Here is a 9,629-nt window from a genome sequence, read left to right on the forward strand (position 1 = left end):
TGGGTGATCAACTTTTGACTTGGTGACAATCCTTATCTTCTCTTGTCTGCCCAAAACGTCATTGCTAACGTCAAAATTGAAACCACTTGGAAACATGAAAGTTGTAGCCAATTGTCTCAGCTGTCTTGTGTAAAAACTTTAGCTCATTTGGACTTCTAGAACTCTAGATATGACCAAAATATTGAATAGTGTTCAAGCTGGAGGACAGATTCGGGCTTCTTTGTTGTTGCTACAATTTGGACTTGAAAATGGCCTTTCTAGATCTTGGGCTCCATATGAAAGTTGTATGCCTATGTCTTACCTTTCCATCCATATAAAGTGGATCTAAATCTGAGATCTATAGCTCTAGATATGATCCAATTACCGAATAGTGTTCCGGTATGGACTCCACCGACATCTCTTTTCGGAGTTTAGCCATCTCTTTGTCCTTTTAATTTCAATTCTTAAATTCATCAATCAATCCTTTCATTTATGTGATAGACCTGCATTAAAAATAAATATTTACCATAAATTATAAGTATCTTATATTATTAAATACATTATTATAAAACATGTTTTAGATAAGGAGTTATTGATACTTCAAGTGCAAAATGATGATATAAAACCTTGATAAAAATGCATTTTTAAGTACTAATCAGCAATACTCATGCATAATCCAGTTACTTTTACCTCCTTTAAGGGCTCTTCCTTTGTAGAACACTAGAGTCTTCTTCATTCCTACAAGTGCACCAGTCTTTGAGCTATGAATCTTCCTGTCTTTCCTTGTAGCCTTCCAATAACCAACTTTAGTGGCTCTATTAACTCTCAGCCCAGTTGGGTAATTTCTATCTCTCAAACTAAAGAAGTACCACTCTTTCTCTACCATCTTAGCTTTCCTTGTCAACATAAATCATATAGAAACCAGAAGTTAGCAACTGTTTGTGTGAAAATGAAAGTTTAAGTGAAGAGAATATATCTTAATGAATTACCCGGAAGTTCCCATGGCTTACATTTGTTAAGGTCAACTTCAGCAATGGCCTTGCCAGTGAAGTTTCTGTCAAGAACCTTCTTGAGGAGATAGTAGGTGATAAGCTCCTCATTAGTTAGGTGAAACCTACAGCTAGGAGGCAAATGGGCATCACCATCGCCAAAGTGGTGGAAGCTCTCCATTGAAAAGAAAGAGAAAAAAAACCTACTTCAATAAATTGACAAAAGAAAGTCAAGCTCGAGAAAAGGTTAAAGAAAGCCAAAGAAATTGCTGAAGTTCCAAACTTCTTCAAAAACCCATCAAAACCCACACTGCAAAATGTCTAAACAAAGCCAAGAAACAATGTCAAACTGTGTTTCTACAAGATATAGAGAAGTTTTGTTACTTTGTTGTCTAATGTATGAGATCACCTTGGCTAGTAATTATTAGGCTAGAGAGAGTGAGTGAAAGCGTGCGTGGTTTTAAGGGGGTGAGGGGTGGGGGGTTATGGGGAGGAAGGGTAGAAAAAGGGAAATAAATCAATAATAGTGAGAGAGAAGGTATGATCTGGCTGGTGTGGAAAATCTCTGTGTTTTCCCCGCTATGTCCTATCCTGTTTCTCTCTCTTTCTGTCTATAGGAGCTATGGATATAATATGGCCCATAGAAGAGAGAGAAGGGGTGATGCATGTGTCTGAGAAGAGGGGTTCTGTTTTGGAGTATACGTGTGTGCGTGAGAAAGTGTGCAGGTATTCCATGTCAGTAAAGAAAATGAAAGGGAAGGAATGTAAATTGTTTTCTTGAGAGAAGTACTTTGGTAAAAAACAAATACATCCATTTTTTTTTTAACAAAATCTTACAAACTATTACACTTAAAAAGTAATAATTCTAGGGTTTGCGTATTGAAAATAACACAATCTTCCATGAATTTAAGTGAAAAAAACCATTGGATTGTGTTGCTAAGAGTAGCACAAATTATAAAATTTTTATTGAATGAATTACTCTTGTTCTAGTTGCGTAATCCCTTATTAATTTAACATTTTTATTTGATGAGTTGTGTCATTATATGATTCTTTAAAAAAATAAAAAAATTTATATTATTAAAGGAGGTTTGAGAATATGATAATATTTGGTTTTTGCTTGAAAATGTATTAAAGTAATATATATATTTTTAAAAAATAATTTTTAACATCAATATATCAAAATGATTAATAAAAATAAAAAATATTTTTTTAAATTTTTTTAAAAAAGATTATTTAAAATACCATTCCACACAGAATTGTGGAAGTCTTTAGATTTTTTAAGAAAAAATTCATTTTTTTCCTCAATTGAGGAACATGTTAAAAATACAAGCTTTTTTTTCAAGATTTTTAGCATGAATCGATAAAGCTGCTTTATATCTCCTCTGTTAGCATAGTACAAAGATTAAATTATAAGTCTTGTCAAAGACATTGTTATTACACGTCATATTTCTTCTCCTCCAATCTCTTTTATTATTTTTATTCACTGCAGAATGTTTATATCTATTTTTAAGAATTTTTTTTTTTTATGCTTTTGATGTTGAGTTTTTGTTGATTTCATTGAGCCCCAAATAAAAAGGAGGCAAATGTTTATAGGCTCTGTCTGCAAAGTTGCAAAAAACTTACATCTAATGATGTGAATTCACTACCCATAGTTCAACTTTTTTGCTACTTGCACTTTACACCATTAACATTTTTATGGTAAGAAGGTGCAATCACAGTTCAAGACGTTATACAAAAAGATTTCTCCAGGGAATAGCTAAAAGCAAGGTGGCAAAGGAGCTTTTCCCACCCCTAACCTCCCTCTTGCTGTATCTAGTCTAGGGTTTTGCAGCTGTAAAACAGTTGGCTTCTTTAGGTGATGTAATATTTGAAGTGGTTTTGTTTATACAAATTGAAATCCCAAGAAATGTTGAAATTTGAGTATCCTTCTAGTGTTGATGTTGAGAATTTATCAATAGTGAGAAACTCAGAATCCCTCCAGATCACGTTGTAGTTTTACTTGTTTGCCTTATGTCACCATGAAAGTCGATCTTTGAAGCAGGGAACAAATGCCTCCTCTATTCTTAAACTGTGAAAGCATCAATGATTTACTTTTAGAATAGCAGATGCTGAATAGTGCAGTGTTGCAGATGCTAAGATTGAGAGAGTGCAGGAATCTTTAATATCCATCTTAGTCATTTGATCGATCCAGTTAACTGTTCAAGCTGTTGTTTCAGATGGACGATCTTACAAATTCCTCGTATTATGATAAATCACGCATGATGTTCATCAGTCCATCTTTTCACGGGTCATAACAAAAACAACAAAAGTTACTTAGTCTCGATATTGAAAACAAGGCCCATCGTAATCATAATCTACCTTTGAAAATTAACGGGCGAGAAATATATTATAATTGCGGGTAAAAGGGACTGAGGAATCCAACCCTCATATCTACCCTCGTAACTTTATAATGAAACAAAGAAATCTTATTTAAAGGGGCAGTAGATTTTCACGCTCGCAAGGCCACATCATGCTTTAAAATATTAACAAAAACACCTGAGGGTAGGGTTTTCTTTCAGAAATTCAACCATATGATTAAACCAAACAAACTATTAAAAAATAACAACTGGAAAACCAAATCGGGAGAAAAAATATAAAAAATTGATTTAAAAATTAGAAAAATCACTAGTCTGTTTCAGTTTCAGAAAGTTGAAACTGAAACTTGAATTTATCTAAAAAAATAAACAGAATATAAGAAAGTAATTGATGATATCCTGCATCAAGCCGAGGTTTCCACTTTCCATGCCCTGTTTGTGTCCACTTTCCACATGTGAGAAAATCTTGTTATGCTGTATTGTTTGGTCAAATTAGAAGATCTGAAATTAATGGTCTTGTTTAATGCTAGTGCAGAGAAAAAAAAGCGTGTGAAATTAATGATCTTGTTTAATGCTAGTGCGGAGAAAGAAAGAGTGCTTTGCAACTGCTATTTTTGTTTGTTATGATTTTTTTTTATTATTATAAATGTTCAGGTATATTTATATGTATTTTGACTAATTTTACAGGTCATGAAATTAATGATTATATAAACCTTTAATAGTCCTGAAATTTGTAAACTTTGTACTAGTGGTCTCTAGAAAGTAAACCTAAAATTTAACTTGTTATTTGTTATGAATTTTGATTTGACTGGATGTTGCTATGGAGCCGGCTTGGATGAACAATATGATTGATTTTTCTTTTCCATTTTTCTTGTTTATCAATGCCAAAAAAATTGACTTGAACCAAATTAGTTTGATTTAAACTTGTTTTTGGTTTAATCCTTTAGATTTTTAAATCCGAACTGGATCGTGAACACCCTTACCAAAAAAATATGGCTAAATAATTATAGCCATACCCATAAAATAACATTTGTTGAAATAATGATTTTTTTTTCTTTTCTTAGCTTTTTTATGTGTTTTTAAATTTAACCCTTCAATAATCCAATCACTTTCCTTTTCTTCTTTTTTTAGTTTTTTTTTCAATTTCATCATTCTATATTAGTTTATTTTAGAAATTGTGCTTTGTCATTTATTTATTTATTTATTGTTGGTTATATACTGGTTTCACATATTTTGTTTTTTTTTCTTTCTCAATTTCAATTATCAACATTAGATATGTTTGAAATGAAGCTTCATCATTATAAATCCCTAGATAGAATATACACATATAGTAAAAAAATCTAATATGTTAAATAACTAGAAAAAAAATTATTATATGGGCAAGATGATAGCTTTGGGAATTTGGAATAAAATATTTTTGTGAGAAAAATACTAACATTTATTCATTGAAAATTTTCAATAATGAATAAATTAATGGTGGATTTAGAGACAATATAAGCTAGAAATAAATGATTAAATTGAAAGAAAACTCTAATTAAAAGAAAAGGATGAAAAAAAAAAGAATGAGACAAGAAATAATGTAGCATTAAATTATTAGAAAAGAAGAGTTTACTGAGCCAATATACAAATAAAAAAATATTGGGGTCAATGTGAAAATGATGGGAAAATATGGGGTTAATATGTAACTACAAAAAAAAGAGGGGCTAATGTGCAATTAAAGAAACTATAAAGGCCTAATATACAAATAAAGAATTTATGGTATATAAATAGAAGACTTGACTTCACATAAAGCCAATTTCCAACTAGTCTTGCATGTTAGGAAGAGAGGAGGAAGCCTTACAAATTTCTTGGTAAATACTAAGAGAAATATAGATTTATAGGATTTAGGAGATCAAAACCAAAAAAAATAATTAAAAATTCAAGGGATGTAAGAGAATATAGGTTGTAAGTGAGGGTTTTAGAGGAAGTGAAAATAAAAAAGAAAAAGTGAAGACAACTTTATATCCTTGCATTTGTTTCTTAATTTATCATCTAATAAAGATAAGAACTTCGTCCAAGTTGCTTGGATTGGATAAAGATATGTTATGAGATGTTTTGAAATTGTTACTGAAAAAAAATGAGTGTCTTGAATGATGAAGAGATACATTAAAACATTTAGGTGTTACAAGTTAAAAAAAGAACAACTTTACCATTAAATGTCCAATGTAATTTGATTATGAAAATGATAAAATAAAAAATATTTATTTTTATTAAAGTTGTAGGTATGAGTGTTAACTTTTAAATGTAATTGGTTCTGTGTAATTGGGAGCTACAAAACTCTAAATATGGGCTAAAAAATAACAAAAGGTGTAACTTGGAATTTACTGAACAATCCTACATGTTACTGTTATGAGAAATTTTTGATATATAAATGACATATATAGGTTCATCACCTTTCATAAAAGTTGTAGCCTTTATATCTTATCTTTCTAACTAAACAAACCACGTTTAAAATTGAGTTCTATAATTATAGCTATGATTGAAACAATACATAATATTATGGGAGCTTAAATTAAAGTGATGAAAATAATTATTGTCAACCTTTGCTTCTAACTTGGCATTATAAAAATTATGATAAATGAAGCATTGTGTATATATGTGAAAGTTTAAAGATCTGATTTGGTAAGTTAAAATTTAGAATGGATTATAATTAAAATAATTTTTTTATTTTTTATGAAACTTATCAATAATGTTTATATTTATACATACAAGAGAGGTTATATTAATAAAATAACAATATGATTTTGTATATTAATTTTGTAATTTTTTACGCTTAATAAACTTGGGTAAATGTAACAAAAATATATTGGAAAAAACTAATTGATATTGTGGGTATAGATCGATGAATTTTGCTAGGTTTTCTTAAAACAAATATGCAAAAGGATTATAAAAATTATTATTTAACATTGTCATATAATGAAAATAAATATAATTTTAAATAATTCAATTAATATAATTGTTGCGTCATGATTGTTGTGCGGGAGTCATATTTCTTATTTATAATTCAGCTAACTACTTGTAATTTTGTTTGTTTTTTTACATAAAAAAAGATTTGAATTCAAAATCTTTTAGGAGGAAAAACACTGAAATTATATGTTTAGGTAAAATGTTTTTATAAAAGTTTTTTTTAATTAAAAATTATTAAAATAAAATGTTTAAATTTTATTTTATATTTTAATACATTAAAATTATTAAAATACACATAAAATATTAATGTAATCCTTTTAAAATAACTTTATAAACAATTTAATGATTTAATTGAATATCAAAAACAAATACTACCCTAAAGATAAAGATAGTATTTAAGGTTGTGATAAAAGTTATTTTTTAAATTGTTTTTAGTTTGGAAATGGATCAATTTTTTTATTTTTTAAAATTTATTTTTGATATTAATATATTAAAATAATTTAAAATTATAAAAATATTTAAAGAATTTAAAAATATTTTTTTAAATGAAAAACAAAATAGCATAAAGCTATTTTGTTAGTCGTTTTCTTGGTTTTGTAGCAAAGGTGTCCAAAACAGCCACCAAATTTGATCTCATGCAGAGACGACAGGCTAGTTGGGAAAACGTGTGGTCTGCATGCACTCACTGTCACCCCTTCCATCTATCTGAACTCATTTTCTCTATTTACACACAGATAAATTAAAAGAAAACCAAAAACCCAGTTTCCAAGACGCTAAAGAAGCAAGAACAAAGGTACACAGCAGGAAACTAAAAGAATTACTTGAATTATGGAGAATGGAGCGGTGAATGGTTATGAAATGGAGACACCTAAAAACATTACCATCAAAGGAATTCTAAGTTTGTTAATGGAAAGCATTGATGATGACAAGAATCATGGTAGGGGTGTGATTTCACCAGGCATGGCATGGGTGACCCTACTGCTCATTCTTGCTTTCACTAGGCATGTTGCTCAAGAAGCTGTTGTTGATGCTCTTCAATCTGATAAGTTCAATGGTTATGCACCTACAGTAGGCCTTCCTCAAACAAGAAGGTAAAAATTTAGTAAATATTTCTTCCGTTTTGGCTCTGCAATTGAATGAATTTGTTGCATGCAGATGTTCATTGGGACTAGATTTCATTCCTTTTCTGTTCTTTCACTAGGAACGAGTTGCATGATGTTCGTTGGTATATATAGAATGATTTTGTAAATTCTGGATTTCTTTAAAGTTATTGCTCAATTAACTTTAATTCTCTAGTCAAATCTAGATTGTTTGTATGGATTTCAGTCTTATGAATTTACTTTGGCGCAGCAAATTACTGTTTCTGCTTCCTCATTTGTTGAAGTAATTTATTGTAGCCGTAATTCCTTTTGCTTAAAGTTTTAGTCGTATGATGTCTTCCTCTTGACTTGTTTCAATTTCTTTATTCTGATGATTGCAAATGAAAGTAATGAAAAAGAGATGATCTAGGTACCCTTAATTATCTTTAATTACGTATTGCAGATGCAGCTAAAGTCAATCCAGAATCACAATCTGGGCCTGCTTGATTTAGCACTAATTACTTATTTGCTACGGTTTCTGTTGAAATAATATACAATTAGCAACTTAATATTGTTTCTTTTGGCTTTAAATGTTTTCTTTTTCTTCCAGTTTAAAGTAATAAAAAGACAACTTAAATACTGAGTTCTTATTTTAGTTAACAGTAAATTAAGAGTCATAAAGCAATTTTAAAGTACCGAGTTGCCTTAGGTTTAGCCTTTGGTTTACTTGGTTGCAGTAGAAAGAGTCCGAAGGAACATATAAGGCTCCTTGTTCAACTTTGAGAGTCTGCAATGAATCATATGGTTTATTTGTTTCTTCTTGATTTTAATATGCTTACTATTCTGTAGGGCGATTGCTGAATTCCTATTTCATGATCTTCCTTACAAGTTATCATCTGATGATGTTTTCATTACATCTGATTGCACTCAAGCTATTGATGTTGCGTTGGCAATGCTTGCTTGCCCAGGAGCAAATATCTTGCTTCCATGGCCAGGCTTCCCAATTTATGAACTTTGTGCAGCTTTTAGGAGTCATCTGCTTATTTTGTTCTCTTTGTCAATAATGTTTTTGGTCTGTTAGGCAGCAGTACCTGGCATTCTTGAGCAAACTGATGAGGTTTTTTTTTCAAGAGAATTATCAACATATTGAAGCAGACCTCAGATATTTGTTGTGATAGGATGAAGGAGATCCCTTGTATCTCTTCCCCGCACAAGCCAGAGGGATCGATGGCTCTAGTGGTGAATAAAGAGCAGAATTTGCAACTCTCCATGTATCCAGGTGAGTGGGATTACAAATGGAGTTACACTAATTGGACTGCTTTTGCAATGCAGATGAAATTGAATCTCTTACCACTGGAAGATATCAGTGATGATATTGACATCTGCTTCAAACTGGCGAGAGAGGAATCTGTCATCATTCTTCCAGGTTAGAAATGAACAGTTAAGCATACGAATTAGCCTTTTTATAGCTCATGCCTTGAAAGAAAATCAAATTGTCTGTCCTGAAGCTTCTGATTTCTTGAAAATGATGTTATCAGACTCAAAGTGATTGATCCCAATACCACAAAGCGAGAGCGAGTAAACAAGTAGATTTTTATATCCCTTGTTGATAATCTTCCTCCAACCCTCTGTTTCCATGAATAGATTGACAATATTTTGGTTTAAGAACCAGTAGCCCTCCTGCCAGAAGCTGGTTGTTGCTTGCGTCCCAGCTGATGTTAGTATTCAAGACATGTATCATGGCGGTGAGCCATTAACCGAGTTGCAAGTGACAAATTTGAAAACATTGCTGCGAAATGGTATACGACTAACCATTGGTTTTTATTGCTTATGAAAAAAAGAAAGAAAAAAGATTTCTGCATTTTATAGAGCCGAATCTGTCATAGCACACACGGCTGCATGCAGCCATGCAGTGTAAATGAGAGGCTTAGGAACCATTATTGTTTCAAAAATGGGCAAGTGACGCAAGTCTAATGATTGTATAGCGACTTGGAATGTAACGGTGCTCTCCTTTTCGTTTTTTTTCGTACGTGAATGTAACAATTTTGAATAATTAATTTATAATAAATAGCTCTTTAACTGAAGTTATATTTTTCAAAGAATCAGAACTTAAATAAGTTATTTAATCTTGATATCACATCAAATAATTATATTAATCAAAAGTTTATATCTTGAGATCTATGAATAGTTTTATATTAATTTACAAGTAGGAATAAGGTGTCTCAAGTTTATTATTGCTAACAACATCAAAAGAATTGAGGGGGTAATTCCGCTTGCACTGT

At 30.8% G+C, this 9,629-nt stretch overlaps 1 long non-coding RNA gene and 2 pseudogenes across 1 annotated transcript; 2 read left to right on the forward strand and 1 right to left on the reverse strand.

Moving 5' to 3' along the window:
- Nucleotides 1-1,559, reverse strand: part of LOC105139185 (protein CUP-SHAPED COTYLEDON 2-like) — a 3,934-nt pseudogene extending 2,375 nt beyond the window's left edge.
- Nucleotides 1,560-6,921: 5,362 nt separating this feature from the next.
- LOC105139187 (probable aminotransferase TAT2) lies at nt 6,922-8,380 on the forward strand (annotated as a pseudogene).
- On the forward strand, nt 8,381-9,144 carry LOC105139180 (uncharacterized). Its single transcript, XR_844934.1, has 2 exons — nt 8,381-8,586; nt 8,680-9,144. It is a non-coding gene; the product is annotated as an uncharacterized LOC105139180 (long non-coding RNA).
- Nucleotides 9,145-9,629: the final 485 nt, after the last annotated feature.

Source organism: Populus euphratica, unplaced genomic scaffold (assembly GCF_000495115.2).
Source record: "Populus euphratica unplaced genomic scaffold, PopEup_1.0 scaffold139.1, whole genome shotgun sequence".
In the NCBI taxonomy this organism is placed as follows: domain Eukaryota; kingdom Viridiplantae; phylum Streptophyta; class Magnoliopsida; order Malpighiales; family Salicaceae; genus Populus; species Populus euphratica.